General features: G+C 40.4%; 1 protein-coding gene and 1 pseudogene across 1 annotated transcript in view; one reads left to right on the forward strand and one right to left on the reverse strand.

Moving 5' to 3' along the window:
• LOC110257951 (small ribosomal subunit protein uS5 pseudogene) overlaps positions 1-13,618 on the reverse strand; it is a 36,584-nt pseudogene extending 22,966 nt beyond the window's left edge.
• LOC146394372 (heat shock transcription factor, Y-linked-like) overlaps positions 1-24,946 on the forward strand; it is a 455,151-nt gene that overhangs the window by 93,123 nt on the left and 337,082 nt on the right. The gene's annotated exons all lie outside the window — the stretch shown is intronic.

Consider the following 24,946-nt stretch of genomic DNA (forward strand, 5'->3'; position numbering starts at 1 on the left):
AACTGGACTATAGGTGATAAGGATGTGTCAGTGTAGGTGAATCCACCATAATAAAGGTAGCTCTCTGGTGGGAGACGTTACAATCCGAGGGGATAAGCAGCAGGTCAAGGGAGACACAAAAGGGAAACACCTATGTGCTTCTTATTTTTACGGTGAACCTAAAACTATGATTCTAAAATTAGGTCATTAAGCAAAAAAAAAAAAAATGCAACAAGAAAAAAATACATTATACCAAAGAAATCCATGGTTTTAGATTTAAAAAACAAATGTAATAAAATACAAAGTTTTTATCTTATAATAATGGGGATTGGGTGCTTGAAATGGATCTCACTATGCTAACATGAACATGTGGGTAGGAGTGAACACTTTTCAAGACTTCAGGAGAGAATAAATTCTCTCTTTGCAGTGGTTAGAAGCCATTCATGTTCCTTGGGTCATAGCTGTTTCCTTCCTCTTTAAAATCATGCAGGTGCCTTCAAAAGCCTAAGTGAAGTTATCACTTAGAACTCTTCTTCTGTCATTACATTTCCTTATTGACTCTAACTCTCTTACCACCTCCTTTTTTTGAAGGAAAGGGAACCTTCCTGCACTCTTGCTGGGAAGGTAAGCTGTTACAACTTCTATGGAGAGCAATATGGAGGTACCTTCGAAATCCATACATAGAACTGCCATGTGACCCAGCAATCCCATGCTTGGCCATATATCCAGACAAAACCTTCCTTGAAAAAGACACGTGCACCCACATGATCATGGCAGCCTTATTCACAGTAGCCGAGATGTGGAGTCCACACTAATGTCCACTGATAGATGATTGGATTAGGAACATGTGGTATAGATACACAATGGCATATGACTTAGCCATTAAAAAAATGAAATAATGCAATTGGCAGCATCATTAGTGGAACTAGAGACTCTCATCTTGAGTGAAGTAAGTCAGAAAGAGAAAGACAAATACCATGTGATATTTCCTATATCTGGGATATAACATATGGCACAAAGGTACCTTTCGACAGAAGAGGAAATCATGGACTTGGAGCATAGGTTGTGGTTGTCAAGGGGGAAGGGGAGGGGCTGGGAGCTTGGAGGTAAAAAGATGCCAAATGTTGCCTTCAGGACAGATTAGCAATGGAATCCTGCTGTGTAGCACTGGGAATTCTGTCTAGTCACTTACAATGTAACCTGTAATGTGAGAAAAAAAGAATGTATACATGTCTGTGTAACTGGGTCACCAAGAGGTACAGTAGAATAAATAAATTAATTAATTAATTAATAATAGAAAAGGACTTCAAAATCCTAGAATGTGGGGAAGGAAAGTAAGGATATTGGACTCCATTTTCTTTAACGAGTTTGGCTATCAAGCTAACACAAGCAGATATAGGAAGGGCTTAAAATACTTGAAAAACAGGGCACCCACAAACCATCACAAAATATTACCTGCACAAATGTTGGGGGAGGGGAAGGACACAGTCATATACTAAAAGGAAAACATCAAACCAGAAAAAAAATTTGAATGGAGAGACATAAAGTCAACTGGAAAACAAGGTTGACAATGGCAATCAGTATATACATATCAATAATCCCCTTAAGTGTCCATACACTGGAGGTGCCAATCAAAATAACTAGAGTGGCAACTTGGCTAAAAAAGCAAGCACCTAAGATATGCTGTCCAAAGGAAACTCACCTTACGGCAATGGACACACATAAAGTGAAAGTGTGGAATATCTTTCCATTTCTTTACAACATTTTCTTTTAATTTCCTTGATTAATGCTCTATACTTCCTGGCATTTAAGTCACTTTCCTCCTTGGTCAGGTATATGACAAAGGTATTAGATATTGGGGGGTACAATTATAAAACGTATTGTATTTTGTATTCTTTTCCTAATAGTTCATTTTGAGGATACAGATACATGACTGATTTCTGAATGTGAATCTCCGCTCCTGCTCCATTGCTGAATTTGTTGATCAGTTCAAGTAGTTTTGGGGTTGAGTCTTTTGGAATGTCTATATACAGTGACATGTCATCTGCCTACACTGACAGTTTTACCTCTTCCTTTCCTATTTGGAAGATTTTATTTTTTGTCTGTCTGATTGCTGTGGCTAAGAGCCAGGTAGTCTGTTGAATAACAGGGATCAGTGTGGGCATCCCTGTCTTGCTCCAGATTTTAGGGGGAAGACGTTCAGCTTTTCTCCATGGAGTGTTATATGTGCCAAGGGTTTGTCATACATGGCTTTGAGTATGTTAAGGAATGTTCCCTCTATAGGTGCTTTGGGATGAGTATAGATCATGAATGGATGTGGGACTGTGACAAATGATTTCTCTGCATCTACTGACATGATCATGTGGTTGTTGACATTTCCGTTGTTATATGTGGGGTAAGACATGGTTTTATTTACTTATGTAGAACCGCCCTAGGGCTCCTGAGATGAATCCCACCTGATCGTGTAGTATGAAATTTTTTAATATATTTTTGGATGCAGATGGCTGATATTTGGGGTGACACAAATTAATATTGCAAAACTGGCCATACTACCCAAAGCAATCTGCAGAGTCAATGCACTCCCTATCAAACTACCCACGACATTTTTCACAACACTACAAAAAAAATCAAAAAATTTATGTGGAACCACAGACGACTAAGAATTGCCAAAGCAATTCTGAGGAACCAAAACCAAGGAATAACGTTCCCAGACATCAGGCAACTTTACAAAGCCAACGTCGTCAAAACAGTGTGGGAGTGGTACCAAAACAGAAACACAGACCAATGGAACACAGTAGAAAACCCAGAAATCAACCCAGACACCTAGGGTCAATTAATCTCTCACAAAGGAGGCAAAAACATAAAATGGGCAAAACACAGTCTTTTCTGCAAGTATTGCTGCCAAGCCTGGACAGCTGCATGGAAATCAATGATCCAAGAACACACCCTCACACCATGCTCCACAATCTAATCAAAATGCCTGAAATACTTAGCTCTAAGACAAGACACCAACAAACTCCTGCAAGGGAACACAGGCAAAACATTCTCCGACATCAACCTTATGAATATTTTATCAGGTCAGTCCCCCAAAGCCACAGAAATTAAAGCAAACATAAACCAATGGGACCTAAAACAATAACAGGTTTTGCACAGCAAAGAAAAGCAAAAGAAAACCAAGAAGACAACTTCACTGAAAGAGAGAAAATAGACTCAGATGATACAAATGATAAGGGCATAATGTCTAGAATATTCAAACAACTTACACCACTCACCAGCAAGAAACACCAACAACCCAAGGGGAAAATGGGCAAAAGACCTGGACAGACAATATTCCAAGGAAGATGTAGAGATGGCCAATGAGCACCTGAAACAACGGTTGACATCCCTGGTTAGTAGGGAATGGCTAATCAAAACTACCATGAGTTACCACCTCACACCCGTCCAAATGGCCGTCACTCATAAGTCCACAAATGACCATTTCTGGAGGGAGTGTAGAGAAAAGGGGACTTTCCTGCACTCTTGGTGGGAATGTAAGCTGCTCCAACCATTATGGAAAACAGCCTGGACATAACTTAAAAATCTACACACAGAACTACCACATGACCCTGCAATCCCACTCGTGGGTGTACATCCAGACAAAAGTTTCCTTAAAAAGGACGCATGCACCCACATGTTCACTTCAGCCCTATTCATAATGCATAAGACATGGGAACAACCCAAATGTCCATTGAGAGGTGATTGGATTAGGAAGATGTGGTAAAGATACACAACGGAATTCTCCTCAGCCATAACAAAGAACAACATAAGGCCATTTGCAGCAACATGGATGGAACCAGACACTCTCATCCTGAGTGAAGTAAGTCAGAAAGAGAAAGACAAATACCATGTGATTATCATTTAATGTGGAATCTAATATAAGTCACAAATGAACCTTTCCACAGAAAAGAAAATCATGGACATATAGAATAGACTTATGGTTGCCCAGTGGGAGGGGGAGGAAAATGGGTGTTTGGGGAGCTTGGGATTAATAGATGCAAATTCCTACCTTTGCAATGGAAGAGCAATGAGATCCTTCTGTGTATCACTGGGACAGAGTCTAGTCCCTTATGATGAATTATGATAATGTGAGAAAATATAATATGTACATATATGTGTTACTGGGTCAATATGCTGTGCAGTAGAAAAAAGTGTCTTGGGCAAATAACAATTAAGTAGACTTCAGGAATGGGAAAGACATTTCATGCCAATAGACAAGACATGAAGCAAGAGTCGCAATACTCAAATCAGACCAAATCAGACTAGATATATAAATATATTTGGTCTTTTTGCCTTTTCTTGGGCTGCTCCCACTGCATGTGGAGGTTCCCAGGCTAGAGGTCTATTTGGAGTGGTAGCTGCAGCCTCTGCCAGAGCCACATCATGTGGGATCTGAGCCATGTCTGTGAACTACACCAGAGCTAACTGCAACCCTGGATGCTTAACCCTGTAAGCAAGGCCACAGATCAAACCCACGACCTCATGGCATGCTTCCACTTCAGATCCATTAGCCTCTGAGCCATGATGGGAACTCCCATAAGACCACATGCACTTTAAATGAAAGCCATAAAGAAAGGCAAAGAAGGACATTACTCAATGATAAAGGAATCCTTCCAAGAAGGGGCTATTTCAGTTGTCAACATATATGCCCCTAATGTGGGAGCACAGAGGTACACACAATACTACAACAGACATAAAAGGAAAAATCCATAGGACTGCAATGATAGTGGGAAATGTTCACACCTAACTCAAATCAAAGGACAGGTCCTGTAACAGAAAATCAGCAAGGCAATAGAGATCCTAAAGGATGCAATAGAAAACTTAGACTTCACTGATAGTTTCAGCACATTACATCCCGCCAAATATCAGAATAGACATTCTTTACATGTGCAAATATAACACTGGCAAAGATGGACCCTGTGCTGGGGCATGAAACTAACCTCAGCAAAAAGAAAAGTATAGAAATTATTTCAGCTATCTTCTTTGACCACAGAAATCAAGAAAGGAAAAATAATGGCAAAAAGCAGACTACATGAAAACTGAACAACATGGCAATAGAAAAAAAAAAAAGCCAGTGGGTCAATGAGGAAATCACAAAGCAAATGGAACAATACCTGAGGACAAATGATAGTGAAGACACAACTTTTCAAATTTATGGGATGCTTCAACAGGAGTGCTTAGAGGGAAATTTGCAGTGATAGAGGGCTTCCTCAAAAAGGAAGAAAAATCTCACCTAATCAAATTGGGCCCCACCTAAATGAATTAGAAAAAGAAGAACAAACAATAGGTAAAGTCAGCATGAGGAGGGAAATCACAAATATCGAGAGGAAATCAATAAAATAGAGATTCAAATATAATAAAAAGTCAATGAATGGGAAAGGTTCTTTCCATAGATATTAAAAACTAAATGAATTGTTCAAGCTCCGTACAGGCTTGCCAAGAAGTGGAGAGGTAAAACCCAAATAACCAAAATAACAATATGAAAAAGAAGAAGAAATACCAATGGAAAATAAATAAAAAAATAAGAGAATACCATGAACAATTACATGCCAATAAATCTGACAACCTAGAAGAAATGGACAACTCTCTAGAGATTAGAACCTTTCCAAATGAAAATGAGAAGTAGCACTATGCAGAAACGGAACCAACTTTGGAAATGTTAATCTTATATCCTGGTATTTTGCTGAATTCATTGATCAGTTTGAGGACTTTTGAGCTGCCTCCTCAGGTTTTTCTAGATATTGTACCATGTATTTGCATGAAGTGACAATTTTACCTTTTTCTTCCAAGTTCTTGCTATTTGTTTCTTTTGTTTGTTGAATGGCTGTGGCTAGAAATTCCAAGAGTATGTTGAATAAAAACTATGAGAGTGGGCATCCTTGTCTTACTCCAGATTCTTGCAGGAAGGCTTTCATCTTTAATCCATTGAGTATTTCACTGGCTGTGGGTTTGTTATAAATGCCTTTTTAATGCTGAGATATGTTCCCTCTATACCCAGGTCCATACGCAATTTTTGTTTGCTTTTTGGTTTTTTTGTTTGTTGTTGTCTCTTCACCTTTTCTAGGGCTGAACCTGTGGCATATGGAGGTTCCCAGGCCAGGGGTCTAATGGGAGCTGTTGCTGCCAGACTATTGCAGAGCCACAGCAACATGGGATCCCAGCCACATCTGTGTCCTACACCACAGCTCACCGCAACACCTGATCCCCAACCCACTGAGCAAGGCCAGGGATCAAAGCCACAACCACGTGGATACTAGTCAGATTTGTCAACCTTTGCACCATGGCAGGAACTTCACGTGTGTTTTTTGTCAGGAATGGATGTTGCATTTTCTCAAAGGGTTTTTCTGAATCTCTTGAGATAATCATGTGTTTTTTGATGTATCTTGGGTGCACTTTCTCCCCTCTGTTCTCTCCAGAGTTCCTATAGCTGGCATGACCTAGGCTGGGACATCATGTTGGCAGCAGCTGTGGAGGTAGCTGGGTAGTAAAAAGGAGCCAGTGGCTGAGAGGTGGCCTTAGTACCCACAAAGGCTATATTAGGACAAGGTGTGTGAAAGATGATGACCACACAGCACTTGTTGTTGCCAAGTGAAAACTGACCCAGGAAGGTAATAGAGGGAGCAATCCAGGCAGAGAAAATGGTACACCTATGGATTGATTTTCATTCAGGATTGCTGATTTATTGTTTAAACCCGTTAGCTTTTCTGCTTCCAACTCCTGAACATGAATGTGAGTTATCTTTACATTTATTGAGGTGTTCTCTAGTTTGTGCCAGCTATGTTTCATAGGTTTTCTGCTGTGGACTTGCATTTTGCTAATTATGAAACAGGGTTCTACACTTAAATATTATTTTAAATATACTTGAAACTTTCATTTTGCAAATATTTGATGCTAGTGTGTAAACTACAATTTATTTTTGCAAGTGTAATTTATGTGTTGCAATGTTGATAAATCATTTATTAGTTCTACAGATTCTTTGTGATTTCTTGAAGATTTTATAGTAAGTTATACTGTTTGCTGCAAACAGATGTGTTCACTTCTTCTGTTCTGGTGGCTCTAGCTTTTTTGTTGTCGCCTGATTGCATTTTTACACTTGTAGTGCATGTGAATGTGGGTGTGTGTGTTTAAATTTTTCAATCCTGCTACATATACTGCATTGTATCTGATGCTTTGTTTAGGAATTATTGCACCTACCTGAGTAAGTGAAGTATTTCTTTTATAGATATGTTAACTGGAATTGAAATCAAGGTAATCACTTGACCAGACTGGAAAGCTATTGTTCTTCTCCACAATAAATTTTCTTGGAAGAATTAAATATTTCTTAAGTGTTTCCTAGAACTCATTTATGAGAACACTTGGTCCAGCTTATTTTATTTTTAAGTAGTTTTTATTTCATACTTAATCCATAAGGCAAGTGAGATTTATGATATAGGGTTTTTGTTAAATTTTAACTTTATTTGTATTGGAGTATAATTGATTCACTGTGTTGTGTTAATTTCTTCTCTGCAGCATAGTGACCCACTCATATATCTATATACACCATTTTTCTCATGCCCTCTTCCATCATGTTCCAGGTGAGAGATTGAATATAGTTTCCTGTGCTCTACAGTAGGACCTCATTGCTTGTCCATTCTAAATGTAAGAGTTTACTTCTACTATGCCCCCAAAGCCCCATCCATCCCACTCCCTCCCCATTGGCAACCACAAGTCTGTTCCCTATAGGCATAACCTGTTTCTATTTAGTAGATAAGCTCATTTGGGGCATATTTTATATTCCACATATAAATGGTATCTAATGGTATTTGTCTGCCTCTTTCAGACTTTTTGCACTTACTATGAGGGTCTATATTTGCATCCATATAGTGCTGGAATGGCATTAGTTTATTCTTTTTCTGTTTTTCTTTTCTTTTTTTTTTTTTTGGCGGAATAGTATTCCATTATATATAGGTGCCACATATTCTAAATCCATTTATCTGTTGATGGATATTTTGGTTATTCTGTGACGTGGTTATTGTACATAGTGTTGTTTCAAACACAGGTATGCATGCATCTTTTTGAATTATAGTTTTGTCCAGATATATGACCAGGAGAGGGAATGCAGGATACTATGGTAGTTCTATGTTTAGGTTTCTGAGGAGTTTCTATATAGTTTTCCCTTGTGATTGAACCAATCTACATTCCCAGCAAAGGTATAGAAAGGTTCCCCTTTCTCCACACCCTCTCCAGCCTTTGTTATGTGTTGACTTGTCAATGATGGCCATTCTGCCCAGAGAATATACCTCATTCTGGACCTCATCGTAGTTTAGATTTCCACTTGTCTAACGATTAATGATGTTGAAAGTCTTTTCATGTGTCTGCTGGCCATCCCTACATCTTCTTTGGAGTAATGTCTATTTAGGTCTTCTGCCATTTTTTGAGTGGTTTGTTCATTTCATCATTGTCATTGAGTTGTACAGGTTGTTCACATATTTTGGTTATTAGGCCCTTGTTAGTTACATCTTCTGCATAGATGTTTCTCCCAATTTGTTGGTTGTCTTTTCATTTTTTCTAAAGTTTTCCTTTGCTGTGAAAAATTGTTGAATTAATTAGGTCTCATTGGTCTATTTTTGTTTTTATTTTTGTTACCGTAGGAGATGCCTCGAACAAAATGTTGCTGTGATTTATGTCAAAGAATGTTCTGCCAATGTTTCCCTCTCAACTAGATTTTTCTAGCATCTGGCTTTACATTAATGTCTTTAACTGATTTTAATTATTCTTGTGGATAGGGTTGGAGAATCTTCTGATTTCAGGTTTTCGTTTGTGTGTTTCTTAGGGTTGCACCTGTGACATATGGAAGTTCCCAGGCTAGGGGTCCGATCAGAACTGCAGCTGCCAGTGTATAGCCCGGACACAGCACCAGGGGATTCGAGCTGAGTCTGAAACCTTCACCACAGTTCATGGCTGTGCTAGATCCTTAAACTTCTGAGTGGGGCCAGTGATGAACTCACATCCTCAGGGATCCAAGTTGGTTCTTTAGCACTGAGGCCCAGCAGGAATGCCTATTTTCACTCTTTTGCATGTACCCACTACCCAGTTTTGCCAGCACCATTTGTGAAGAGACCATCTTTCCTCCACTGTATGATTTTTTCCCACCATGTCATGGGTTAGTTGACCAGAGGTGCATGTGTTTATTTCTGGGATATCTATCCCATTGCACCGATCAATGTTACATTCTTTGTGCCATTACAATCCTGTTTTGATTAGTGTAGCTTTGTAGGAGGGTTTGGATTCAAGGAGCCTGATTCTACCATCCCCCCACCCCTTTTTTTCCCCCCAAATTCCTTAGGCTCTTTGGGGTCTTTTGAGTTTCCATACAGATTTTAACATATGTGGTTATAGTTCAGTGAAGGCTGCTGTTGGTAATTTGATAGGGAATTCACTGGATCTGTGGATTGCCATGGGGAGCATAGTCATTTTGACAATACGGAGTCATCCACATTGCTTCAGGAGAGTGGTGTATCTTTCTAATTGTTATTGCCATTACTGATTTCAGCCACTGACATCTTGTAGTTTCCAGATGCAAGATTTTTTCTCTTTAGGAAGGTGTATTCCTAGGTGATTTTTTTCTTGCTGTGAAGGTAAAGGAAATGTTTTCCCTATACTACATGTCTGATCTTTTCTTAGGATGTAAAAAAGCAACCAATTTCTTTGTATTAATTTTTAACCTGCAAGATTGCCAAGATGGTTGATGAAATCTATGAGTTTCCTGAAACTGCCCTTGTGATTTTCTACGTATAGAATCATGTCATTTACACACAGTGGTAGGTTTACTTCTTCCTTCTCAATTTGGGTGGTTTTCTTCATTTTTCTTCCCTGATTTCCATGGCTAGGATCCAAAACTATGATTGAATGTAAGTGGCAGAGTGGACACCCTTGAGTTGTTCCTTATCTTACTGGAAGTGCTTTCCGCATTTCACCTTTGAGAATGATACTAGCTGTGGGTTTCTCATATACCTGTTTCACTAGGTTGAGGAATGTTGCCTCTATGACAACTTTCTGGACAGTTTCTGTCAGGAATTGGTATGAAATTCTGTCAAAAGCTTTTTCTGCATCTACTGAGGTCATCATATATGTTTTTTTATTTTTCTGTTTGTTGATATGGTGTATCATACTGATTGATCTGGAGATATTGAAGAATCCTTGCACCTGTGGGATAAATCCCACTTGATCATGGTGTCTGATCCTTTACATATACGGTTGGATTCGATTGTGAACACTTAGTAAAGGAATCTTATATCTATGTTCATCAGGGATTTGGGGCCTGTGATTATTTTGCTGTTGTTGTTGTTGTTGTGCATTTTCCTGGTTTGGTATGAGTGCTGGTGGCCTCATGGCATGAGTTTGGGTATAACCGTTTCTCTGCAGTTTTTCTGGAAGTGCACCAGAAGAATGGGTGTCAAGTCTTCTCTGAGTTTGACAGAATTTGCCTGTGAAGACCTTAGGCCCTGAACACTTTGGGGGAGTAAGGTTGTCAAACACAATTTAAATGTGAGTACTTATGTTTGATTTATTCACACATTCTCTTCCTTCCTGGTTCAGTGTTTGGAGTCTGTACCTTGGTAGATTATGATAAAAGCATCTGTATGTGTAAGAATAATTGTTGATTGCTGGCCTCCTTTTCAAATGCACTTTCAAGTGTCCAAGTTATCCTCTCCTTTCTCAGGATTTCTAGTTTTGATTTCACACTTGTCAATGGGTGCCTTCCTATGTTTATTGTTCTGTTGCCTTTCCTGGTTCACTTCTTTCCTGGTTCACTTCTTTTGCCTTTACTGGTTCACTTCTTTCCTGGTTAACTTATTTTCTTCTTCCTAATTGTGGCTTTTTATTTTTGGCCTAGAGAAATTCCCTTAGAATTTGCTGTAGATATGGTTTGGAGGGGCTGAATTCCCTTAGCTCTGGTCTAGAAATCTTTTGACCTTTCAAATCTGAGTGAGAGCCTTGCTAGGTGGAGTCTATTGGTTCAGCAATCCCTCTTTTCATCATTTTAAATATGTCATGCTGCTCCCTTCTGCAGAGTTGGCTTGTAGAGTTTCTGCTGGAAAATGAGCTGTTATCTTTACGGGGGGGGGGTTCATTTGTATGTTAATTGTTGGTTTGTCCTTGTGGTTCTTTATAATTTTCTTCTTTTTATTTAATTTTTGTCCTGCAGTGGTTCATGGTTCAGGAAAAGCTTTTGCTGAAGTGGATCCTGCAACACCTTCTGCTACCAGGTAGCTCTCAAAACCACTTCCTGCAGCTGGCAATGTCAGCAGCTACTCCTGCAGTCCCTATCTTTGTTGCAGATGTTCTTAGGACTGCCCTCCATAGCTCCATGGCAGGCACTCTTCCACTGTTACTCCTTTTGTTGAGCATCATATGGATCATTTGATGCAGCCCCATGGGTGGGCCTTGCTCACAGATGTGGCTAGTCAGAAACTGCACACAAATGGCTACTGGAGCCTGAAAGAGGACAGTCACAGGAAACCAGAATACAGGGATGTATGCCATTCCTTCCCTCCAGCACCCCAAACAATGGCACCTGGACTTCTAGCCCAGGTGGTTTTCCTCAGCTTACACCCTCAAATGTCATCTCCCTAGACTTTATCAGCTTCAGGCTGTTTCCAGGAAGCCCTCCCAGCTTTCCCCCACATAGCCAGCACCTGCTATTTCATTGAGTGTGGTCTCCAGAGCTGAGTTTTCAGGTCCCTACTCCTGCTTCCACCAGCACTGGGTTGCAACATGCCAGGAGGTAGAACTGACACTTTCTCGAGGAGTGTTACCATCTTGATTACTGCACCCCAATTCCTGCCATGTTCTCCTCCTACAGTTTAGGTGTCCTCCTTGTCCCGGCTGTCCTTCTCTCTTGGACAGAGAACACTATGCTCCAGGAGATTTGCATCTTTCCAGCTCCATCCTTGCAGTGTGGGTCCCATCCTGAGTCCTTTCCCATGTTCTCTCATTTTCTGCTTCCTTTTATTCCATCCTCTTGTCAAATGTCTCATGCTCTCAGAGTGCTGGAACCTTAGGTAAGCATTCAGCCAATTTTCTGTGTTAATAACTCCACCTGTCAGTGGCTTCTCAGTGTATGTCTGGAAGTGGGTGTCCCTCCCCTAAGGCTACCCCTCAATCTTCTCTCCAGTCTTGGTTCATTTTGTTCCTGCTTTATTTGTAATATTGATACTTCCTCTCATTCAAAGTGCATCCTGATTATATTCTCTGAAAATATCTGTGGCTGGAAGTTGTGCAACTGAAGTGCAGCAGAATTTCTGCTGTGCAAAGCAGCATGTGGACCAGGGAGATAGAGAGTGTTGGAAAGAAAAGGGTTGGAATTGACAGAGATGTGAGAGTCATCATTGTCCACACGTAGGCAAGAGTAATGTCTATCTGGTGTGGTGGAATTGAGGGTTCTAGGGGGACAAGGTGGATGGGGGTGCCATTGTTATCTCTTTCACTACCTCTTAGAAAGCACAACCATCATTACTCTTTGCCCCCAACCCAGTCCTTCTTCTGGCAGATGCAGATGTGGTTCTAAAAGGGCAATTGTGGGGAGAATCACAGCTGGTGCACAAGGGTCAGAATAGGGATTATCATTTGTTTCCTCCTGAGAATGGCTTCAAGGAAGGCAAGCAAGGTCATGATCATCTGTCTCAGGGGGTGTTGTTCCAGGTAGTCCTCCCTTCTCATGTTTTCATATTGTGCCAGCCTCACTGTATCCACAATATCTGTCCTCACTACTCTCTCTAAAGACTCCTCTTTTGACTTGGGTCCCACTGACTTACATATGTCGGGCCCTATAGTTCTGGGGTCACTGGCCATGATCGAGTTCCATTCCTTCTTATTCATTTTGGATCCATGTTTCACCATAAGCCCTGACTGTCTGATTATTGTGGGTGTTTGAAGAGCCTCTCATGTGGAATGTGCATCTAAGACTTGCAGGGCAGCTGGGAAGCTGACTTGTACCTGTGGGAGACAACCCTGGGAATTCCCAGTGGGGACAGAGCTCCTAAACAAATGAGAAACTCTCTTTTAGGCCTACCCTGGGGGTAAGGCAGGATTCTCAGGATCAGGGATTTCTTCATCTAAAAGGACTGAACATTCTTACTTTAGCAAAAGCTCTATTTGAGTGGGGACTCAGGCAGCTGGTCCAAAAAGTAAATGGTGCTCCACTCCAGCAGGAATGGCCTTTCCAACCCTCACCCTGATGGGCAGAAAGTAATCTGCCTGGTACCCTCTGAATGGTCCCCTGCAAAGACTTCTGTGATTGACCACTAGCTTTACTAATGTGTGAGGAAATGAGGGCTGCCAGTGGAAAGGGTTCAGCTATTCCTGTGTGTCTCTAGGGGGGATGCTGGCCAGGAAAGGGACTGAAGAACTGTGGAGGGACGTATGCCCAGGCCTGACCCCTTTGTTCTGGAATGGGTAAGATGGGCAACCAGAATTTAGGCATTGCGCCGTTATTGAAGGAGTGTTGTGGTGATAGTGGTTTGTGCAGGCTTTGGGATCAGCAAGGGACCGTGTCTGAGACACTCATTCTCTCACCATTTCCTACTGACTGGCTCTGGTAGGGATCTAAAGATTTATGCATGTCTACAGTTTGGTGTCAGAACTCAGGCTTTATTGAGAAAGAGTTACAAGTGTATATTTTTGAGAGTTTCATGGAACAATTGTGGAAATAGCAGTTGGGCTACTGAGGGGGAAGGGAGGAAAGAACTTATGTTCTTTTTATAAAGTGCAGTCTGATATACAGATCCCATCAGTTTTCATAAAGTTTGAACTTTGTCAGTTGGCCTTTTCATTAATTGCATCATATGTATTTATTTATTTAGTTAGTTATTCATTTTTGTCTTGTTAGGACTGCTCCCACAGCATATGTAGGTTCCCAGGCTAGGGTTAGAACTGTAGTTGTAGCTGCTGGCCTACACCCCAGTCACAGCAGTGTCGGATACAATCATCTCAGATCTACACAACTCAGGGCAAATGTAGATGCTTTAGTCTTTGATCGAGTCCAGGGACTGAACCTGTATCCTCAGGGTTTCCTGTCAGATTCACTAATGCTGAGCTACAATAGGAACTTGATGTGGCCTGTTTTTCTTGTTCCACAATGGCCCGCCACCTCTTCTACTTCCACCCATTCCACCAATACCACCACCAACCTCTCCCTACCCAGATCCTCAAAACACTTCCCCAGAGTTCTTCTTTGCAGATTTTCCAGCCCTCAACCCTCTAGACACTCCCATAGGGAAAAAAGGGGATTTCATTTCTCTCTTTATCCTCTCTATTGTTTTTGAGAGTTGTATCAGCTCTCTCACCAACCCAGCAATGGAACCCTTTCTTTACTGTGCTCAAGCACTTGCTACCCTATTTTTCCTTCCCATGATTCAATTCTCTCTCATCCATTTCCCTGCTTTTTTCTCCTGTTTCCTTATCATAAGCCTTCTCATACTCTATATGTGGAAGTTCCCAAAGACAATTGCCATAGCCTCCTTAGCAGCATCCCTGATATGCATCCATCTTACTGTGGATTCTCTACTTAACCCTCCTCATAAATCTCTTGACTTCCCATTTTGCAATGCAGACAACTCTCTTCTGTATATTTAAGATCCGTTCTAGGCTGGCATGCCTGTTGTGTTCAGACACCAGCAGAAAATGACTGCATATATTTCTTGAGGGTTTACCTCATAGCAGGTCTGGTTTAATCTGTTTTACAGCAGTGCTGCAAGGAAGTAATTCTTTCTGCCCCCATCCTACACGTAAGGAAACACACTCTACAGCTGTCAAGTGACTTTCCCCAGGTCCCACACTCACTGAAGAGCTGCATCTGGTCAGAGTCATAGTCAATATCTGCGCTGCTCTCACAATCTAGGCAGACCCTATGCCCACATACATATTGATTTCTGACATCCAGGGAATCAACATCATCACTCGCTGGTTCAAGCAGTCTGGAGTCTTCACGGTTGTGTTCAATATTCAGTCAACTTCTTCCACCTGGTGAAGGTTCCTGTGTCTCCAAACAACTCAAGAAGAGGGCTCAGGATATCCTCTGTAGCCCCTGAGAAGGAACCGGAAATCTTTCCCTTTGCTTTTTTTTCCTGCTAAACTATTATGTGAAGAGTTTGACTGCTTTCCTGAGTTTCTGCATTGTCTGAGTTTTATGATGAGATCACATTTTGGAAAACACAGAAGGCCTAGAAGGCTAATGTTTTTTTCTCCAAATTATAGATGGTGTAGAGAGTGGTTGGGTTGTCTCCCCAGGAAGGTCCTGTAACCTTCTTCTTGGTTTCAATACCTGGCTGTATGTTTCCCACCATAATATGACTTCCTCTACATATACAACACAACTCTCTGTTGTAGTCATAGGACAGCTGGAGATGGCCTAACTAGAAGTGGATCATCTTCACTGTAACTTATTTAGAGAAGACATTTAGGTCTGTCAGTGTGACAATTCTTCAAGGGAAACCACATTAAAATGGAGTCCAAAGGCCAGGTGTTCTCAAGCAGTGACAGTCTCCAGAATTACTGGAAGAACATCTATTACATACACCAACAGAAAGACAATCGATGAGGAAGACTCTTCTACTGTACGTGGTAACAAGAAACAACATGCCTTGCACCCTTTTCACTTCTTTATTGATATAACAAGATGAAGTTTGACTTCCTGCTTGCTGCATAGGTGACAATTTGGCTTACTTTTTGTTGCAACTGTTGCCATATGTTCCCCATGTGTACTGCAGCATGCTCTGTCCTGTAGAGCTGCAGCATGTCTCCCTGAGATGGTTAGGCTTTGTAGGATGGCTGCTGGAGAGAGGGTATCTACACTGATGGTTCTGGGTACTTCCGGTAGGTGGTTATGCTTCCTGGCTTGAATAGTGTGTGGGTGGCCATTAGGGATTCTGGGTTAGATGTCACAGAGGTTGCAGCAGGTATTGTAGAAGCCATGGTTTGATTATCTGACTGGCTGCAGCAGAGGTGTGGTTTAAGCATCCCTGGCCAGTTAATGCAGCAGTTGTGGTTTCTACGCCTGTTCCCATAATGGAGGTCATGATCAGACCTCTTTTCCAGAAATTTGCATGTTTTGTGCTTTGGCTTCTTGTCTGTGGCTGCTCAGTTATGGCGTTGGGGCCTGGCAAGTTACTGCAGAAGTTCTCCTTTTGTTTACTAGGCTGGTGTTTGCAGATATGGTGAGATAAACTTTCTTGTTAGTTGAAATGAGTACAGTTAATTTTTCCTTCCAAATTCTTCAGAGGTTGCTTGGTGAATATCTACGGGGCTGGGACAGAGTTTGTGGTTAGTTTACATGGCTGGTGGCTGTGGAAATTATGCTCAGATGTCTTCTCTGGTTTCTGCAGAGACTATGGCTTGGCTGGCTGAATGTTTATAGTAGAAGTTCTGATTTGACCTCCTGATCAGGCTAGTGGAAGTTGTGGTCAGGGCCGTTGGCCAGTTACTTTAGAGACTGAGGTCCAACCTCCCAGTCCAATTACTACCAAAATATGGTCAGCCTTCATCATGTGATGACTACAGAGGTTTTGGTTTTGGTGCTTACCCTGGTGGCTGTAAAGGTGATGATTAATCTTGCTGCACCAGTGGCTATAAAGAGATTGTGTTGGGATTTCCTGAAGGGATATGGCTGAAGTAATGTTTACACTGTAATCTTGTGAAGAATTTGCAGTTTGGCTTTATGCATGGTTGCTGCGTTGAGTGTGGTTGTCTCTGCCTAGTTGCTGAGGAGGTGGTTGTTTCCAAGCCAGCTACCACAAAGGTCTGAGGATTACTGAACTGCTTTCATGAAAGTTTCACTTAGGGACACTCGACTGGGTCTTGAAAATGTGAAAAATAGGCTTCATAGCTCTCTGCTGCAGAAGTAGAGTTGGCCTTTCTGGGCTGAGTGTTGAACTTATTTACTTGATGATTCACAGCTCTTGGCCTGGCGTCAAGGGCTGATTTCTTCAAAGGCAGAAATTAGGCTTCCTAGGATGATGGGTGTGGGTGTTTTGATATGCCAACCTGGATAGTTGCAGAAATTCACAATTAGGTTTTTGGGTGGCTGCCTAGATTTTGATGTGTTGTTCTAGCATGGCTATCACTCATTTGGAGAGGGCATCCTGAGGCAAGTGCTCAGTGGTGTTGTCTCGCTTCCTGGCAGGTTCCTTCCAAGACTGCAGTATGCTTTACTTACTGCATGCTATGATGTTTGTGTTCAGGCTTCCTGAGGGGATTATCCAGATACTGTGGTGGTGCAGAATTCTTTTTTTTTTTTTTTTTTTTTGAAGTAGACGTTGTTGTTGGGCTCCCGAGACTGTTTCATACAAGTGTTGAAGGCAGGTTCATGGTATTTCTGCCTGATCTAATTACTGTAAAGTTTTTGCTTTGCATTCCTTGTTTCCAAAGAGTATAGATTGGTTTCTGGAGTGGCTACAGAGAAATGCAGATTATATTGGACAGAAGAAATTTTCACATACGGACAACTGGGGAAATCATTCTGGCTTGTATGTGATTCAGTTTAACCATGATGGAGACTAGGAGAGCCACTCGTATAGCCCACTAAACATGTACTTCACACCGACCAGGGTTCTTGGCTCCCTGGTAAATAGAAGTTGATGAGAAGTGAGGCACCAGAAATTCAGGGAAGGCTTTATTGAGCCCTTCAGGAGAAAAAGGAAACTAATAATGTAACAAGTTCTTTTTGCTGCTCCTTGGTGTGGGGCAAGCTTGTTTCTTCTCTGGCGGGATAGGGGTAAGTGTGGTGTAAGGTTTGGGTCAGTGGGGTGGTTTAGATTTTCTGTGCACTTCCTCAGTGGTATTGTCAATAATGTATGCCACATAAACTGTTTTTGCACCTGACACACCGATTTTGATGGAGGGTTGCTTTATTTTATTATTTTATTTGATTTTTTATTTTATTATGCTTTATGTTATTTTAATTTTTATTTCATTTTATTTTATTTGTCTTTATAAATTTCCTCATTCATCTTTTTCTCAACTGCCCATGCATGCAGTTATCTGTAGTCCCTTACTGCTTCTTTTTATTTCATTGTTCAAGGAGACATTGTTCAAGAAGCAAGCAGCACAACAAGGGATCCCAGGTCCTAGCCTGCCTCATCACCCCAAGGTCATTGTACACCCCTTATTCTTAACTTTGTCCTTAAAGTTTGGACCTGTGGAGTAGGTGTGTCTTATGGTCTCTATACACTGATGGGATAAGTCCCCACTTTTGCCTGCTGGAAGCAGGGTTGCTGTGTGCAGGGCTTAGGCCACCAGTAGGGAAAAGTGGGGAGTATCTTTCAATAGGCCCTCATATCTTGTTAAATTTTCTCCAAAGCATCCAGTGATGTCCTTTGACTCTAGCAAAGCCTGTGGCTGATGAGGGGTGACTGCATCTCTGTGTTGTCCAGGGGGAGCTTGCAAGCACCCCACAGGCAGCAGGACATGCCAGGGTCCCTGAGTCCAGTTATGGTGAGAGGTTAGCCCCTGGTCTCTAACCTGGTCCCAGCTTTGGCTCAGGACTCCTGGTGCCTTCCCTGACCTCTGTGATTGCAGGGAGTTAAGGATTTATCCACACAGGGAAGTCCCCATGCTGTCACTCTCTTCAGCTCGGCCTTTAGAGTCTGAACATCCCACTGGAGGTCCCTATTCCTTTGAAGGGGGTCACTTTGCCTTCCCTTTGGAGCCCTATGTATGGCTTGGCTCTCAGGGCATAATTTGGAACTCTCAGGGTTCCAAATTATATATGGGAGGAGCAGCCACCCTAAGCAAGCCACAGTGTTGCCTCTCTATGGTTGGAGACAGTAATGCACTAACTGCTGTTTTCCATCTATGGCCAGGGCCCATGTGCCTCTAGATTGAAACCACTGCTGTGAAACCTGAGACTTGTTTGCAGAGATTTTGCTTTACTTTAATTTTTCATGATTGTTATTATTCCCATTATCATTGGTTTCCAGTGTTCTGCCAGTTTTCTCCTGTAAAGCAAAGCGACCCAGTCTGTTCCTCTTTATTTCTTCTTCTCTCTCTCTCTCTCTCTCTCTCTCTCACACACACACACATACAATCACACCCCCCCAAACTATTATTCTCACATTACCTCCATCATGTTCCATCACCCCTGACTAGATAGAGTTCCCTGTGCTAAACAGCAGGATCTCATTAATTATCCACTCCAAATGCAAAAGTTTGCACTGCTTAACCCCAGACTTCAAGTCTGTCCCACTCCTCGCCCCTCCCCCTTGACTGTCTTATTCTCCAAGTGCATGCATTTCTTTCCTCTAGAATGTTTCATTGGTGCCATTTATTCATTTCCAGATCTGTGCTGTCTTATGGCATTTGTCTCTTCCTTTCTGATGTACTTCACTTAGTATATGCAACTCTAGTTCCATCCATGTTGTTGCAAATGGCATTATTTTGTTCTCATGAACTCTAGTTTTCCACTGTGAATATGTACCACATCTTTTTAATGTACCCTTCTGTCAATGGAAATTTAGGTTGTGTCTATGTCTTGCATATTGTGAATAGTGCTGAAATGAACTTTCCAGTCCATGTATATCTTTCAAGGAAAGAGTTATCTGGATATATGCCCAAGATGGTATCGTTGGGGCATAGGGTAGTTCTATATTTAGTTTTCTAATGCACAACCATACTGATCTGCATAGTGGTTGTAGTGGTTGTCCCAATTTACTTTCCAACTAACAGTGCAGCTGGGCTCACTTTTCTCCACACCCTCTCCAGAAATTTTAATTTATTGACTTGCTAATGATGGCCATTCTGACAGGTGTGAGGTGGTACTTCACAGTAATTTTGAGTTGCATTTCTCTAAAAATTAGTGAGGTTGAGCATTTTTTCATGTGCCTGTCGGCCATCTGCAGGTATCCTTTGGATAAATATCTTTTAAGGTCTTTTGCCCATTCTTCAAATGGCTGCTAGGTTTTTTGCTGTTGAGTTTTATAAGTCATTTATTTTAGAGATTAAGCCCCTTCAGTGGCATCATTTGAAACTATATTTTCTCTCATTCCAATGGTTGTCTTTTTTCATTGTTCCCTTTGCTGTGCAAAAGCCTGTCAATTTGATTGAGTCCTTTGTTTATTTTAGCTTTTACTTCTGTTGCCTTTGGAGACTGATGTTGAGAAAAAATCATTTTTATTGTTGATGTCAGAGTATGTTTTGCCTCTCTTCTCTTCTAGTCATTTGAGGTGTCCTATCTTATGTTTACATTGTTAAGTGATTTTGAGTTTACTTTTGTACATTGTGTGAGGGTGTATTTCAGTTTCATTGATTTACCAGGAGCTGTCCTGTTTTATCAGCACCCCTTTCTGAAAAGACTGTCTTATTCCCATTTTATATTCTTGCCTCCTTTTTCAAGGATTAATTGAATGCAGGGTTGTGAGTTTATTCCGGGATTCTCTACATTGTCCCTTTGGACTGTATGTCTGTTTTGGTACCAGTAGCACAGTGTCTTGATTACTGTGGCTCAGAAAAATTGCCTGATGTCTGGGAGAGTTATTCCTCGTATTTTATTTTCCCCCTTAGTGTTCCATTGCGTATCTGGGTCATTTATGGTTCCATATAAGCTTTGGATTGTTTGTCCTCGTTCTATTAAAATAACAGGGGTCTTCTGTTAGCGATGTCATTGAATCTGTAGATTTTATGGCATACTATTGCTTTTTTAATAATATTAATTCTTCCAGACATGGATCATGGAATATCTGTCCCTTTATTTGAATCCTCTTTAATTTCTTTAAGTTTTATGGTTCAGCTTATAATCTTTCAGTGCCTTGGTCAAGCTGATTTCTAGGTCCTAAAATTTTGGAGGTGCAATTTTCAAAATGTTCTATTTTTTTAATATTTTTATTTATTGTGAGTACACTCAAGTGCAACCAATTTCTGAGTGTCAATTTTGTATCCTGCTACTTTGCCAAATTTGTGGGTCAGTTTGAGTAGTTTTGGTGTGGCCTCCTTAGGATTTTCTATACGTTGTGTCATGTCATTTGCACGTAGGGAATATTTTACCTCTTCTGTTCTAATTTGGATCCCTTTGACTTTTTTTTTTTGTTTTTCTAATTGCTGTGCCTAGTGTTTCCAATAATATGATGCATAAAAGTGGCCAGAATGGGCCTTCTTGTCTTGTATCAGAGTTTAGTGGAAAGGCTTTCAGCTCTTTTCCTTTGAGTATTAAGTTTGCTGTGGGTTTGTCCTAAATGGCTTTTGTTGTGTTAAGATATATTTCTCAGATCCCCACTTTGGTAAGAGTTTTGATCGTGAGTGGATGTTGGACTTTGTGGAATGCTGTTGCTGCATCTATTGAGAGGATCATGTGGGTTTTTAGTTTTCATATGTTCAGGTACTGTGTGATGTTTTCTGCTGTGAGTATTTTCAATCCTCCTTGCAAACCTGGGACACAATCCCCTTGGTCATTGTGTATGATTCTTTTCTAGTCAATGATTATTTGACCAAAGGTGTCTGGGTTTCTTTCTGTGTTCTCCATTCTGTTCCACTGTTCTGTCTCGCTGTTTTGTTACCATTACCACACTGTCTTGATGATTGCATCTTTGTAAGATGGCTTGAGGTCTCGGAGCATTTCGCCATTTTGCCTCTTGCTTGTTTTTTTTTTTTTTTTTTTTTTTTTTTCTTTTTTACTCAGGATTGCCTTGGGAAAGCTGGGTCTATTTTGTTCCATGTACATTTTTGGATTGTTTGCTTTCTTTCTGTGAAAAATGTCATGGGTAATTTGATTTGGATTGAATTGAATCTGTAGATTGCTTTGGGTAGAATGGCCATTTTTACAGCATTAATTTTTCCCTTTCAGGGGCATGGAATGTCTTTCCATTTCTCTACGTCTTCTTTAATTTCTTTGATTAATGTTTTATAGTTCTCAATCTATAAGTCCTTTACCTCCTAGGTCAGGTTTATTCCCAGGTATTTGATTTTTCCCAAGCCATTTTTAAAGGTGTAGTATATTTTTATGCCATTCCTAAGTTTCCTCGTTAGTATACCGAAATGCAACTGATTTCTGAAGGTGAGTCTTATATCCTCCTAGTTTTCTGACTTTGTGGATCCATTCAAACAGTTTTGAGGTTGAATATTTGGAATTTTCAAAATGTAGCATTATGACATCTGCATACCATGACCGTTTTACACCTCTTCTCTTCTTATTTGTAGGCCCTTAATTACTTTTGTTTGTCTGATTGCTGTGGCTGGGACCTTCAATAATATGTTGAAGATCTGTGGCGATATTGGGCATCCCTGTCTTGTTCCAGATTTTAGTGGGAAGGATTTCAACTTTTCTCCATTGAGTACAATATTTGCTGAGGGTGTGTTATATATGACTTTGAATGTGTTCAGGAATAGTCCCTCTATCCAGTTTGGTGAGAGTTCTATATTGTGAATGGATTTTGGACTCTGTCACATGCTTTTTCTGCATCTTTTGAGACCATCATATGGTTTTTGATGTTTCTATTTTTACTGTGGTGTATGATGTTGATTGATGTACGCATGTTGAACCATCTTTGTGAACCTGGGATGACACCCTCCTGGTCATGGTGTATGAACTTTTTGATATGTTGTTGGTTTGGGTTGGCTGAAATTTTGTTGAGAGTTTTTGCATCTGTATTCATCAATGATATTGGCCTATAGTTTTCTCCTTTGGTGGTATGTTTGTCTGGTTTTGGAATTAGGGGGATGCTAGCATCCTTGAATGTCTTTGGGATGGTTCCTTCTAATTCCACATTTTGATAAAAACTTAAGGAGGGTGGGCATCATTTCCCATGTGTATGTTTGTTAGATTTTGCCTGTGAAGCCATCTGGTCCTGTACTTTTATTTGTAGGGAGTTTTTTTTTTTTTTCTTTTTTTTGACACAGTTAACTTCATTTCTAGGGATCCATATATTCAGTTGATCTATTTCTTCTTGATTCTGATTTTTGAGGCTGAAAGACTCCAGAACATTGTCCATTTCTTCTACATTGTCAAATTTGTTGGCACATAATTGTTGGTAGCATTCTCATATGGTTTTTTGTTTTTCTGTAGTATCCATGGTGATATCTCCTTATTCATTTCTTATTTTGTTTATTTGGGTTTTTTTCTCTCTCCTCTTCCTCGTGAGCCTAGCCAGAGGTGTGTCAATGTTGTTTACCTTTTCAAAGAATCAGCTCTTGGTTTGGTTGATTTTGTGTATTGTTTCTTTGATTTATTGATTACTCTTTCATCTTTATGATTTCCTTCCTTCTGCTGACTTGATTTTTTGTTGATTCTTCTTTTTCTGATTCACTCAGGTGGTGGGTTAAGTTGTCGATTTGAGACTTTTCCTTTTCGTAAGAGGAAGTCGTGAGTAACGATGAACTTTCTTCTGAGCACTGCTTTGGTGGCATCCAATAGAATTTGAGTGGTTGTATCTTCATTTTCATTTGTATCCAGGTAACTTTTACTTTTCTTCTTGATTTCGTCATTGGCCCATTGGTTTTTTCATAGCATGTTGTTTTTTCTCCATGTAGGAGGATTTTTTCTCATTACCTTAGCTGTGGTTGATTTCTAGTTTCATGCATTGTGGTCAGTGAAGATACTTGCAATAATTTCTATACTTTTGTATTTGTTGGGCTTAGCTTCATGCCCCAATATGTGATCAATTCTTGAGATTATTACTTACACACTTGAGGAGGACGTGTATTCTGATTTTTTGGGTGTAATGTCCTGAAAATGTCGATTAAGTCTATGTTTTCCATTGTGTCCTTTAGGATCTCTGTTGCCTTATGGATTTTCTGTCTAGAAGCTTGGTCCATTGATGTGAGTGGGGTGTTAAAGTCTCCTACTGAGATTGTAGTCCCATCAGTTTTTCCTTTCATATCTGTTAATGTTTCTTTCAGCTATCTGGGTGCTTCTATATTTGGGGCATACATGTTGCTGTTTATAACATCCTCTTCTCGAACAGAGCCTTTAACTATTAAATAGTGTCCTCCTTTGTCTTTCTTTACGGCCTTTGTTTAAACGTCTCTTTTAATTGATGTGAGTATTGCAACTCCTGCTTTCCTCTCTGGTCCACTGGCATGAAATATCTTTTGCGCTCCCCTCACTTTCAATCTATATGTGTCCTCTGTCCTAATGTGAGTTTCCTGTATGTGGCATATTGATGGGTTTTGCTCTTTTATCCCATCAGCCACTCTGTGTCCTTTCATTGGAGTGCTCAGTCCATTGGCATTTTATCTGATAATCGATAGATGTTTATTTATTGCCACTTTAAAACTCTTAGTCCAGATGATTCTATTATTCTTCATTCTTTCTTTCTCCTTTTTTTTTGTTTTAATTGGCTGGTCTCCATTTATTTTAAGTCTGAGTACTTCTCTTTTCATTTTTGTTAAATGTAATTTTCCATTTTTATTTGTGGTTGCCTTGTTTTTTAAGTATGTTTATCCCATCCTATCACTGTGTGCTTTAGCCTGATGGTTTGATTGCTCTCTAATTGCAGTTTCCTTCATCCTCATTCCCCTGCCGTAGTTTTTTTTTTTTTTTTTATTTACAGACGTTATTTTTGTATTGCTGTAGTCCTTCAGCTTTTGTTCATTGGAGAAATACTTTATTTCCCCTTCTATTTTAAATGGTATTCTTGCTGGATAGAGTATTCCACGTTGCATATTGTTTTTCCTTTCAGTTCTTTAAATATCTCTTGCCATTCCGTCACGGCCTGTAGAGTTTCTGTGAAGAAATCAGCTGATAGCTTTATGGGGGTTCCCTTATAATTGACATTTTGCTTTTCTCTCCCTGCCTTTAGAATCCTCTCTTTATCTTTAATTTTTGCCATTGTTATTATATGTCTTGGCCTGGTTCTATTTGGGTTCAAGTTGTTGGGGCCTTCTGTGCTTCTTGTATCTTGAAGTCAGAATCCTTTAGATTTGGAAAGCTTCCAGGGGTAATTTCTTGAACTATATTTTCAACCCC

The sequence above is a fragment of the Sus scrofa genome, chromosome Y, assembly GCF_054392235.1.
Source record: "Sus scrofa isolate SSC_HxYL_T2T_F1_AM1 chromosome Y, Sscrofa_HxYL_maternal_Yorkshire_Landrace_v2.0, whole genome shotgun sequence".
In the NCBI taxonomy this organism is placed as follows: domain Eukaryota; kingdom Metazoa; phylum Chordata; class Mammalia; order Artiodactyla; family Suidae; genus Sus; species Sus scrofa.